Source organism: Corvus moneduloides, chromosome 4 (assembly GCF_009650955.1).
Source record: "Corvus moneduloides isolate bCorMon1 chromosome 4, bCorMon1.pri, whole genome shotgun sequence".
Taxonomy (NCBI): domain Eukaryota; kingdom Metazoa; phylum Chordata; class Aves; order Passeriformes; family Corvidae; genus Corvus; species Corvus moneduloides.
Genome location: NC_045479.1, coordinates 9,447,171 through 9,460,759, shown reverse-complemented (window position 1 = coordinate 9,460,759; position 13,589 = coordinate 9,447,171). Strand labels below are relative to the sequence as shown.

General features: G+C 42.7%; 1 protein-coding gene across 3 annotated transcripts in view; it reads left to right on the top strand.

The window, feature by feature from the left end:
- The first annotated feature begins 341 nt into the window (after positions 1 to 341).
- DUSP16 (dual specificity phosphatase 16) overlaps positions 342 to 13,589 on the top strand; it is a 64,030-nt gene continuing 50,782 nt past the window's right edge. For 2 of the 3 annotated variants that reach the window (XM_032107879.1, XM_032107876.1), the window contains exon 1: positions 745 to 826. The gene's annotated coding sequence lies outside the window, so the exon portion shown is untranslated. Of the gene's footprint in view, positions 532 to 744; positions 827 to 13,589 lie in introns of those variants that run through there. The other variant, XM_032107878.1, reaches the window with a different exon arrangement.

Below are 13,589 nucleotides of genomic sequence, written 5' to 3'. Positions count from 1 at the left end.
TCATTCTGGGAATCTGATGCTTTAAAGAAACAAAACAAAAATACCCAAACAAACAAAAAGACCATACACACACACAAAAACCCCCAGCCCCCCAAACTTTTTCCGTCCTCCCGAGCTTTTTGGTGTGTGTGTCCCCCTCATCACTGTCCCCTTTTAATTTTTTCAAGCCATCTTGGGAGGGAGGGGGGAAGGAGAGGGAAGAGAGCTCCAAAGCTCCAAATGTTTCCTTTTTCTGCTCCTCTCCACTCCCACCTTCACGCTTCCCACTCTTAAAAAAAAAAAAAAAAAAAAAAAAAAAAAAAAAAAGAATATATTTTTTTCTTTTCTAATTTTTAAAATTGCTGGGGCTTGGTTGTTGTTTTTTGGGTGCGATTTTTTTTCCCCCTCCTTATTGAAGAAGAAGGAAAAAGAGGAGCTTTCCCAGCGACTGGAAGGAGACAAAGTTGTTTCGGGCGGCAGCGGCGAGGCTGGTGGGCAATTACTTTTATCCTTGCCGAGGGGACAGGCTGACAGACTGACAGGGGTGACACAGTAAGTGCCGGAGCAGCGCAGGGACCCCCGGCCCGGCGCTGCCCCGTGGAAGCCAAGCCGGGAGGGGGGCGAGGGGCGCGGGGGGGAGGGGAGGCCGGGCCGGGCCGGGCCGGGCCGGGCCGGGCTGGGCGGGGAGGAGGAGGAGGAGGGAGGTGAGCGAGAGGCGGGCGGCGGGAGCCCTCCCTCTCTCCTCCCGCATGCCCTTCCCCGCCGCCCCCTCACCTCCGGAGGAGAGCGCCCGCAGTGGACAGGTCGCTGCCCCGGGCCGGGCGTGCTCCAGCCGCCTCCGCAGGTGGTAAGAACAGGGGCCGGAGGGAGGGGGAACGGCACAGGCACCGCAGGCACCGGCGGCCGCCCCGCGCTGCCCTCCCTACCTGCTGCCGGCACCCCGCTGCCCGCGGCGGCTCCTGCCTCGCGTCCCTTCCTTCCCGTCCTCCCGACATCCACCTGCCTCTCCCCGTGCGGGGAGGAGGCCGGGCGCCGCCGGAGCGCGGGGCGGGAGCAGGCGCCGCTGGGAGAAGCGATGGGAAGGAGCCCGCGGGCTGCCCCGCGGGGGGCTCGGCGCTGCCCGTGAGCCGCGGCGTGCGCGGCTGCCCCGCTAAACTTAGCCCGGAGCGCTGGCTGCGAGCGGGCTGCGTAAAATGGTCGGGGATGCTTTAAAGCCTCGGAGGGCTCCCGAAGAAATGTTGAAGTTCTGCGTTCGACTTGGAAAACGTTTAAATTGAGGCGGCTGACAAAATGGAGGGCTGCCGCGGCGTCCAGGAGGGAGGCAAATTGCAAATTGTTAACCTGGCATCGCGCTCGCCTGAGCTCCCGGCCCGGGGCCTGACAGATCCCCGCTCCCGGCTTTGTCCCCCCCGGCCCGGGATGCGGGGCTGAGCGCGCATCACCAGGTGTATGGGATGTGCCTATTGCCGAGTCTGACCAATGGCAGGATTTTTCAGCGGCCAAAAAACATTTGGTTAGATGTCAGATGAGAAGCTGGGATTTTTTAAATTATTATTTTATTTTTAAAATTTTTTTTTAAGAAAACCCAGGAGAGTTTACTTTCTTTTACTGTCGTTTCAGCTGGTTGAAATATAAAATCGATTTCTTTGTTTTTCTTTCAAATGAAGGGTGTAGTCATAGCGAGCTGTATTGTCTGCCATATGACTAACTTTTTTTGTTCAAACATTCAGTGTTTGAACCCAGCAGAATAAATAGATCTGTGCTAGTTTTGAGACTTAAAAGCAGATTAAACTGTTTCTCTTTGCAAGGATGTGTGTTGGGGTTCTTAAAAGAGAAAACCCCAGCCAAAACCCCAGAATGATTTTGTAATCCTTGCTCTGAGATTCATGCTATTCCTGGCAGCGTGTGGTTTGGTAGATACAGAGTTTACAAAGTCACAAGTGACCAAACAGGAGTTGGTTTAGACTCTTGTGTTTTGAGGGGAGGTGGAAAAATAGTAAGTCTTAATTTCTTTTTATGGTGTTCATCCCACTGCCCATTGGAGATTGAAACATTCATCACAGTTGTTTATGTTGGTTGTCTGGGAGTTTCTGCTTGAATGTGGAGCGAAGTATGCAACAGGGAGGTGTACATGTATTTTTAGCTTTCATTTTTAATTACAAAAGATACAGAGAATAGTGATATTCACAAGCAAATCTTGCATTTACTGAGTATGCTTATTAATATTTTGAGGATGGAATCTATAAGAAATATCTGAGTTGTAGTAAGTTCCAGTTGTTATGCTTTTTTAATACACTAGTGCTTTAGTAAATCTTAATACACAATTTTAAAGTCCCTTTTTAAATGAACAAATATGTAAAAGCAGCAGAGAAGGTGTCAGTTCTTGTGCTAGAGACAGTAGCTTCAAAGTGCTGTAGGGTTTAATACATGTGGAAAGGTCCAGAAAAACAAAACAAGCATTTAAAAATGTAACATATTGTATAAAGATACCTGAGAACATTCCTGCTCCAGTAGCTCTGCTTTTGTTAGCTACCTAAGCAGATGTAATGGAACAAAATCACACCAGAAAAACTTCTGTACAAGATAGTGAGCTCAGTTATCTTTGTTTTTATAAAAAGGCGCGCTCTTCTTTCAGCAAAGACAGCTGGCTGGGCAGGGGTGTTTGCTTCTAGCTTGGCCAGGCCATAGGGACAATATCGGCAGAAGCTGTGCAGGAATGTGTTAAATGGATTTTGCTGGGAGCTCTGTCTCCCAGGCCAGCCCCGGCAGGGTGCCAGCCCTCAACCCATGGGAGGAGTTGTGGTTGTATCTGCCATGTGCCTGTGCACCTTCCTTGGCAAATCAACTCTTCCCTGGGAGCTCTGTGCTGCTGCTCACAGGGGGAGTGAAGTCATACGGAGTCACTGAAAACTGGATGTGAGATGGGCCAGTCACTCTTCTGCCTATCAGATAAGAGATTCATGTAGGCCTTCCAAAGCCCTCAGGGGCTAAATTCAGGCTCTCTTCTGGGCCTTCATAAGAAATGTCAAATAGTCAAGGTAGATGTTGATTTCTGTTACTTGCATTTATCTTCAGGTGAGCTCTGCTCCGAAGTGTTGGGCAGTAAGAGGGGTGTGCAGGGTGAGGGCTTTGCTCCGTCACCTGGGTTTTTAAAGTTCCATGCCATAATCCTCACACTGATTCAGCAATATTCACTGTTTTCAAAATACAGTTAAGCTAAGAAATACAGTAAGTACAGCTGAAGCATTTTTATCCCCCCAAGAAAAAGGAGGCAGCAGGATGATAGCTTTCACTTTATACTATGTCGGCTGAATTTTCTAGGACTTTTTTTTGTTTTTTCTTTCTGTAGAAGCAGTCAGGAAAGCACCATGGATATTCTTCAAGTGCTGACAGTTCTTAATAGCCAGATGGCATAGAGTAGTTACTGTCAAAGGATGAGGTGTGGAAGGATTGACACATCCCTTCCTTTTTCTTTTCCACTTTTTTTTTCAACCTTTGAAAGAAACGTGTATTTGATCTGTGACTCCACTGAATCTGCCCCATGGATTTGTTGTTATGATAGTGACTAAATGCTTCTTGCAGTCTTGTAGTATTTTGTGCATGGTTGTGTAATGCTACATCCTTAATTATTTAAGAATTTTCAAGAAGCTGGTTTTCTTGGTAATAGGAAGGTAAGCATGTCCCTAATGTGTCAAATGGTACACGTACTTTCCCTACAATTCCTTAGGGATTGCGCCCAGAATGAGTGTTGGGACATGGAGGGTTTCTGTAGAATATTTTAAGTATCAATAAGTACATATCAGTATCACTAATATTTCTGTGGTTTATTTGGTATCCCCCTCATAAACAAAGGGTAACGTATCATCCTTTAGGGCTGCCAGTTGCATACATGGCCTCTACTTTCTGCACAAATCAAAAGCCACAGGTGATGGCTGGCCTGGTGGTGTGTGTCAGGATGTTGTTCTGGCCTAAAGCTGTTAATTGTTTGAAGACCAGGGGTCATTTGCAAGAAGGTGAAGTGAGCACTGTAAGTTCAAGCTCCTTCATAGTTACTTGGGGGATCCTCTTCTTTGGGGTTTATCACTAGTGCAATAGTATCCCCACCCCAGTGCCAAAGCTGATGGAGATCAAACTGGCTCTGGAGCAAGAGAGGAGGCTGGGATGCCCCGTGCTCCTGCAGTATTCCTGCTGTCTGAGGACAGTCATGGCACCAGGGCAGCTTGTATCACCACTTCTCTGCTCCACTGTGTCTGATCTTTACATTGGTATTGTCTCATCAGCTCCAAATAGCAAAACTCTATTACAGCTACTCTGTAACTTCCCGTAACATCTGAAGGAAGCAAAAAATAGACATTAATGGTCAAGTTTGGCATCTTAACTTCTAGATTTGCCTGGTTTTAATCTGAGCAGTTGTTGATTTGCCTGTGGGTAGGGCCTGCTGGCAGGTATCGTGGTCTCCAGCGGAGATGGTGTTGGGCACCAGTGAATTGCTGCTCAGGGCTCAGAGCAAATCTGCATGTAGGGTGTGTAGATGGAGGGCAAGAGCGAAGATGGGCGTGAGTTCAAGGCACTGTGTTTCCTTTTGCTGCGCTATGTGCTCTGCTGCTGAGCCAAGAGTGTCCTACTCGGAGCTGGCTCTGGGAAGGCTGGCAGCCTTCCATGTTGTGTCCCTATGAAATGCTCCTCCGGCAGCTGAAAAAAAAACCCACCAAAATTAATAATTGGGCAAGCTAGGAAAGAGGGGATAGAGTGTTGTTTCAGTGATGGGAGGCTTCCGGTGGGGCTGCAGGGATTCAGTGGGGACATTCCCAAGCTCCCATCGTGCTGCTTTTCTGTGCTTTCACTGTCTGAAGCTGTAAGGTATGAAAGGAACTCCTGAAACAATGTTCTTCTTTGAGGGGAATTTAGTTATCTCTGCTCCTTCCTGGTTACAATATGACACTTATGTTTCCAGTGACTTACACAGCTTCTCTCTCTAAGTGTGTTTTGAACTAATTTTTCCCTGTGCAATAAGAGTTTTCATGCTGTTCCTCATAAACTAGGATCAGTTCCTTGCACAGACCTCCTCAGGTACATTTGCACTCTTCTTTGCTTTCAAGCTGAAGATATAAACTTCTGTCATTTGTTTAGCAAATAAAGATACAAAACTAGAGATGTGCAGAAGCTTTCATTAGTTGAGAATAAATGTAATTTTTTTCTCCACAAGATCTTTTTGCATGCTATCCAGAGTGATCTGTGGTCTGCTAAAATAATATGACAAAATTCTTCATAAATTCATAATGGAACTGTGTTCCATTACATTAGTTTGGCAGAAAACTGACACATTTTTCTAATGTTGAGACTTAAATAGCATTACCCATTTTCACTGTGCTTCACTTGATTTTTGCTTTACTAAAATGATCTATGAATTGAGTCTGTTGACTAAATGATAGATCAGTGGCTGTACAGATACTCTCTTTTTACATATTCTTGCCTGCTTGTCTAGTGTTTTTGCATTACTGAAGGCATTGTGGGAGGCAAAAAGATGGGTCTGAGTGTGTAATATAGCAACACTGGAATGAGAACTTTACAGAGAGCATAAACTGAGGAGGACAACAGGGACTAATTGTATGAAATTCCTTTTATGCACACGTTCTTGAGTTTGAATAACTAGTATGTATTCAGCCTGCTGGATTAGAAGGCTTTGGCTCTGCATGTGTAGCATAGATGTTGCTCTCAAAATAGGAAAGGAACTCTCCCTCCTCCCACACTATTCTGGATAAAATTGATTCAGTGCTGCATTTTGCTCCTACTGAACCCCTAGTAAAGCATGTTTAGAGCCTGAGTAGTTCATAGTGTTAGAGATATAAATGCCATACTTTTAATAGCCCAAGTGTTGTTTTTGCTTCTTGATTGCTAGCTGTAGGAATCATTCACCTCAGACTTTGTAGACTCAAATCCCATGCCAGAACTTGGGTTTCTACCTGCAAGATGGTCCTTGCAGGGGGGGTGCCTTTCTCTATAGTGCATATTTCACTAAGTCTGTGCAGTCCCTCAAGCAGGACAGGCTTCTAAACACCATCTTACAGATACGTGCAAAGAGTCCGAACTATGCTTCAGAGAGCTTCTCTCAGCCATCCTGCTACTGAAACAAGCCTTAATGTCAGAGCTGGGTTGAAGTTGCCAAGAACGTTTGCCTGAATAACAGGCACGGGGTTACTTTCTGCTCATCCTATTAATGCTACCTGGAATACGTATAGCACCTATCACCTATCCAGTTCGCGCAGGTGTTTTGTTACAAGTGCTTAGGTGTTGAGGTTTCATACCTCCCTACTTGAAAAGTCATACTTGGGACACAGGATTTTTTTCTCTTGCTTTCCAGTTTTGCTTTCCCTGACTTTCATGGGAGTCTGTTTGAACTCTGGAAAGCTGGGAGGGAAGGGAGGTGGAGAGGGAAGAAACTTTGTGTTACATGTCATTCTTCTAATGCCATCATGCTCAGAAGTGCCTTTCCAAACTAAGACAATTTAGGTAGAGGCCTCTCACTAAGAACAGTTGGGGAGCAAACAGAATAAACTTCAGCTTGGTTTCCACAAAGATTCATAAATGTTTGCCAATTTTTAAGCAAGAAGAAAAACTATTCCAGCAAAGGAGTACAGCAGTAATCTTAGTGCATTGGGTTGAAATGTTGTTGGGTTCTAATAAGTCTCAAAATATGCAATAGACTGAATCCAGATCACCAGAAGGCAAATGGTGTCACCACTTTAGGAGGGCTCCCTCCACCTGTTGGAAGACCTCGTGTGTAAGGCAGGTGTGCTCCAAACTGAGGACAGGCTGTGAAAGTCTCTCTTCCCATAGTCTGCTTGGAGTTCTGCATTGATTGTAAGTCTCTTCTCCTAGCAAGAGGACTCCGAACCTTCTTCCCTTTTCTCCCAGGCTACACCCATGTCATTTCAGTTTCCTAAAAGCTCTCAAGCTTAGGTGTTGGGAGGCCTTACTGTAGAAGTGTAATCTCCAGCCACCAGTCTGTATGTTCGTAGTCCTGCACCTCAGGAAGACAGGGCAGCTGAAGGTAGATGGGCAGCATTCTTAGCAGAGCTGGTAAACTTCATGTTGTCCTGACTAGTAGGAGATTTACAATAAAGTCTAATAAAGCTAAGAGAGCTGCTTGTACTTGCACTTTCTGCTGCTACCTTGTTTCTATAGTGTTTCTCACTATGTCACTTTTTTGTTTTGGTTTTTCTTGCATGTAACTTTTCAGCTGAATAGGTCTGATTTTCCTGGTTGGTGGAGTGACGTCTCTTGTCCAGCTGGTGAAAATCCCTGATTTCTCATGGCTGACACAGTGTGGGCATGCTGTCAGCTTCTCAGTCCTCTGTTCTGCTCGTTAGATAATTCATAATATTAGAGATACAATGCCACACTTTTAGTAACCATAATCCATGTTTGGTTACCATCCAGGTTACAAAGCTTGTTTCCTCAGTGTGGCTCACTTCGCTGTCTGCCATGATTTCCAGGCAGACTTATTTGAAGACACCTGAAAAATATGTCTATCCAGCCCAGGCATGATTGTATGAGCAGTCCATTTGTTGCCTGTTTCCTGTCTAAATATTACTGAAAGAAATTTAACTCCTTCAAGAAAAAAACGGATGAAAAAGACCAAGAGTACAAGTTCAAATCTCCAAGATACTGGTCGGGACAGCAAAAGGAAGTTGTGAAATACTGATTAACTATTACTGTCATTGCACATTTTCCCAAGATACTATTTCCATGAAGAGACACACATCTTTCCAGCCTCTCAAATTTAAAGGATTTGAATTTTTTTCTGCAACTGAGGCCTGCATGACTTGCAAGCTCTCCTGCAGGTGTGACCTGTTGTGAAATGAGGAAATATGTGGTGTCTTTTTCCCTTCTGCCTCATGTGTGGTTAAACCTATAGAAAGCTGTGGAGGAAGTGCAGGCACGCAGCTCCTCTGACAGCCTTCTGCAAATACAAGCTATTCATGACCATTGCCTTCCATGGGCAAAACCAGTCCTGGCAATTGCTTTGTGCACTTTATTTCATGGTGTAACAAGCAAGCACATTAGCTATTTTTATTCAAACACCCAGACATAAGTCAGTATGGCAAAGTGGCTATGAAGTGTCTGCATAGCTAAGTGAAAATACAGCTGCTGTTTAACACTAAATCTTTTTCTTTTACTTACAGGATATTGAGGGTTCAACCAATGATCATCTAATCTTTCTAACTGAGTTGTGGTGAGGATTTTTAAGATTTAGAATTAAAATAGGCAGAATGTTCTTTTCAGTCACTGACTTTGTATACTGTTTAAGTCAGCAGTAAGGAGGTAATGAGTAGGGGAGGTGGGTGGGTGGGAAGAGGGGACTGCTTCAGGGTGAAGGTTCATGTCTTGGCTTTTCAGAAGGCTTTGGGACCATCTCTTTGAATGTACTGCTTAGTGGCAGGCACAGAAAAAAGCTGAATATAGTGACACTGTTAGCAAATGCTAGATTAGAGAGATGCAGTTGTTTTGGAAATTTTTAAAGGCTTCTGAGCCCTTTGATGATGGTTTTCCCACTTTTTTTCATTTTATTTTCCTTCCCCCTTTCTCCTGAAGAGGCTGTCTACTTTGACAGAAAAATGGCTTTCATGGCGTGATGAATAAATTTAAGAAGAAATATAAGACTGTGTTGATGATTTAAGTTTTTCAGTATTTCAAAGCCAAGAATTTATGTAATGGATTAACTTGGGAGGGATGTTGGGCATATAAGATTTTGTGTATGTACATTCTCAGCATATATATATATATACACACCTCAGTACTGACATGTGATCTCCAGTTCAATAGTTCAATTTTGGTTAAAAAAGAGAAAGAAAACAAACCTTTCAGTATAAGGGAGATGCTAGAGATCCTAAGGAAAAAAGAGGCATCATTTGATATGCTTTTTCCCTGACCTAGAACCTGCCTGATATTGCAGTAGATACCCAGGAGTAGCATTTTTATATATCTTTGCTTAACTAAATTATTAAGTACACTTACAAAAATCTTCTTGTTATATCCACCAGCGTAAGGCATTCCTATTGAGTGCTTAGTATTTGGCTCAGCTTGTGGTACTGCTTTTTCTGTACAGTCATACTTTATGCTTACTTACCTATTTATTACTTATTTACCTGTTTTTATAATTTATGTCAGCAAAATGAGAATATACAAGCCTAACTTCCTCCTTGAAATGTCTCTCCCTTTCAAATGTCAATTGTTATACATGAAAGCACAGCTGGAGTAGTCTATCTATTGGCAAAAAATAGCATTGCTCTTTCTTTGAGGTGAAGTGGGATGGCTGTTAAGTCGATCAGCTGCTTTGGGACAAGATGTAGATAAAGAAATTGAACCACCAACATGTAACCACATCCTTCAGCTTCTCTAACAGCAATGAAATGGGCTTCCTTGAATTCCGAATTCTGCTCATTTTGTTCTGATTCACGTTTAAATGGTTAACTTGAAATGCAGTTCTGTCTTCTGATGTCTGGGGACAGAGCTGTGATCCTTCTGCTTTTACTCAAAATGCAGTTAAATTGTACTACAGTGGAAAAATACTCATGCTTATCACTTTCTCAAGCTGAAGTTTCAAACAGTTTATCCAGTTTCAAAAGCTGTGTGTTAAAAAGGTCAACTTCTGTCCTAGTGAAAATACTAGAAAAGGAAGATACGTGTAAGGAGCAGAACTGGAGAGAAAAAGAAAAGGGCACAATGGAAAGAAGAGGTATTGATCAGATGTTGAGAAAATATACCTCTGTGGGTTAAATAAAGGAAAAAGAAGAGAATCAACAGAGATTAAAAGTATTTTTAAGAAGGAAGAAAAGTCCTGCATTAGTTGCACATGACAATGACATTTCATTTAAATCACAGAAACTGTAGTTCTAATGTCTGTTCTGTCTGACAACAGAATAGGATCATTCCACTTTGGTTGGTAGGGCTAGGCTTGTAGGAGTAGATAACAAAAGAGTTATTTTCTGTGTGTATGAGGAGAAATCTTTTGACAGGCTGTGTAAATAAAGTCTAATGTCAAGTTACAGGAACTACAGGGGAAGGTGTAACTTCTAATAGGTTCATAGTAGTAAATACTATTTGTGCATCTAGGAAATATCTTCTGAAGATTATTAAAGTATATTTGATTTATAATTCATGTAACTGAACATACACATTAAAAACTAGAAATGTATGAGATTATGTGGTGGCTTTTGAGAAAATAACATTGTGTGGGTTTGTGTATTTGGTCTTTATCACTAGGTATTTGTAAATATTTAAGGATGAGTTGATTTCAAAACTTTTCATTATAGACCATATCTTCATGTTGAAAATTTGTAAGGTTCAGAGGCTTAAGCTTCAAATAGCTTGCTCTTGAGTCCACATAAAGACATGTCTTTCAGTGCAGCTGAGAGGATGGGAAGAAGTCTGGAAAATTATCTGTCTGAACACTTCTATTGTGAGTTGCTATTTTTCTTCGTGCTGTTAGTAATTTATTGTTGGCTCTTTTAAGATCTGGCATCTATGGAGTTATTCTAGACAGAAGAGAAACTTATATTAAAGAAAAAAGGTGGCAAATTTTGTGTTTGCTTCTAGAATACGTTGAGTTCAAGAGGCTGATATCCTCTAAATACATTGTGAGTACAAATGTGCCAGCTTCCCCCGGCCCTTGCTGTTTGTCTTCTGTCATTTTAGGGTTATATTAACTGCTGCCACTGGTGTAAGTGCTTTGTGTGTACAAGTAGTCAGTGCCCCAAGGAGCCTTAACCTAAATACACAAAGCAGAAGAACAGCGGTCCAAAGACTATTGACAAAGTGTCTTTTTCCAGCTGTGCACGTAGAAAAGGTTACCACGTCTGGCTGCTTGACCCAGTCCCTCTGCCTGTAGCTGCTGCCCTAAGCCTGCTGCTTTGGGTAGATTGTATGACTTCACTCGAGTCCAAGTTAGGGAACAAACTCACAAGTACTCTATTTTCTTTGTGTTTGATTTGAAGCAGACCAGAAATCCATCATACTGTTTGCTCCATAGGCTCTAGATGGTTGTTTGCTCCATGGTAGACCTTAAATTACCTGCCTTCTTAAAAGTTTAGAAGTAAAATACTTTGTAGACTCTCCTTTCCTTTCTTCTGTGTTCTGCCCAAGTGGCTATTACCCTTGTTATCCAAAAGAAGTGGGTTCAGTCACTGTAAAAGTGGAATTGGAGAGCATTAGCATGGATCTACTGAAAGTAGTGGAGCTCTCTCACGTGAGGATAACACAGTGTGCATTTCTGTGGCAAGTAACACCAAAGGCTTGCAGGTACTGAGATTCTTGTCTTCCCAGCCACTGTCTTCTCAAACTCAGCCTTTTAATGGCTGTCAGGATCCCACGGTGAGCCAGAGCTGGGAACCAGAAATGGCTGAAGATTGTTTGGATGTGGTTTACTGCTGCATTTGTTTATTCTACTTGGTTGTATATTAATTTTCTATTTTTGTTTTACCTCTGTCTTGCAAGTTCTTTTACTCAGAGTTCAGATTAAAATGCAGGAGATGCCAGGCTTTTCTTTGGACTCATATGTTTATTATTTCTTATCTATATTACAGCTGCATAGAGTGTGCCTCTAAGTTAACAAGGTAAAAATGGCCCCCAAGTGCTACCTTTCAAGGTCTTTTAAAGTCCAATCTATTCAATTATGGAATGCCAACTAATTTATTTTTACTTATAATCCAGTAACTAAACATGCATGTTCCACACTGCAGGTTTTTTTAACGAACACCAAAACACCCAGACTTGTGAAGAAGAAGGAGGAAAGAAGAAGAACTAATCCACACCCAAAATCCTCCATATTGTTACTATATCCCAGAAACCTAAATTTTCTACATCTCTATATATTCCACGCAGTGATATAACTTTAATTACACAGCAACAATCTCAGTGCTGTTACGTAATCTGGGAAGCCTTTCCCAAGGCCTCAGGTCAAATGCAGTGTGCTTTTGAAGATCATTGCCTGTCAGCACTGAAAGGCTGAAATTCTCTGAACCCAGGGTTCCACAGTTGTACCGTCAGTTGGTGACTGATGTAGCGCTCTGAGTCAGCTTGCTGGATTAATGTGTGAGCTGGCATGAGGGACTCAGGTGCTCACTGGTAGCCCTGACTTAGCTTGTTTTAAGCTGCCACGGAATGTACCGCCTCAAGCTTGTCTTCTGCAGAGGCAGCAAGAAGTATATTCATGACATGGATTTACCACCTGGAAACCAAGGCTGGAGCCATTGATTCAGGCTATTAAGCTGATTGCTCTTTGTTTGCCGCTGTCCGTTCAAGTTGGCTGGGCTTGGCTTCCCAGGGCTCCAGGAGCTTTGTGCTCCATTGGAAACTCTTGTCTGCCACCTGAGAAGTTTAGAGCTTGGGTTCTGTCAGGATGCTTTTTCTTTAAAACAGAGCCAGGACATATACATATATGTATGTGTATTTTCATAGATACACCCACATACAAACCATGTGGGTATCTATACATACATGAACATGCATGTGTGTATGTCTACATATACTCTCTCCAGAGCAGCTTGTATCTTATAAAGCTTTCATTCAGTGTGACTTTCTATTTTTATTATGGCTTATATGATAAGAAAAGCAATTAATTAGCTAGAAGAACAAAATAGCCTTGCAGATGATAGGGTTTCTTAGGCTCTTTCTAGGGATAATGAATTGAGAAAATCTGGATACATGGTCTTCATGTAGTAGATAGTTTTAGTGATCATAGCTATCTGAAGTAGGCAGGTAAATTTTGTACATTTGGTAGGTTATGGTGTATCTGTCTGATCAGAAATCACAAGCAGAAATAATGTATTCATTACTTGGGTTTTTAAAGGAAAGTGAAAGGAAAACTTCATCTCTTCCTACTGGAAACTTGAAAGCATTTCTTTTATATCATACTTATTACGTAAAATAATTTTCTGGTTTGAGAATGGATAGCTAGTGATGTCTATTCATTTTTTACCCTGGTTTTTTTTCCTTCTCATATTAACTGAAATGGTGCCAGTGTGTTCAGAGTTGTCATTTTTCTCACTTGTTAATACCTTATGTCATCTCTGCCCACTGCTCTGGGGGAAGTGTTGATTAAACCTACAACTCCATTTAGCACTCCCATTCCTTTACAAGTGGTGGTGTCTGATTTCTTTTTAATCCTAATGCTGTATTTTTATATCATTTCAATCTCAATCATTTGGAGGTTTTGAGTGTTCCTTACATTTACTCCAATAGTATGGTGATACCAGCACCATGTTCTTGGAGTCCTGCCTGGAGTACAAGGGTTCTGCAGGTTCAGCTGGAGCTCTGCAGAGCTCCTGATGCTGTGTGGCAGTGCTGTGATGGAATGGCATCCACACTGGAACAGATGATGTTGCAGAAGATCTCGTCTTGTGCAGATAGGAACATCCTACTGGTGAACCTGCCATCCCTACAGCACATTGGGACTAGTCATATTACTGGTGACAGCTGAAGGCTTTTGTCATTCAGGGAAAAGACTTTTTTCCTCCCTCCCAGACCATGAAGACTGTGTTTTGCTGACTTGTGCCAAATTTGCGTGTGGGTTTGTGCAAACAAGTCAACTGAAGTGGCCTGTCTGTCAG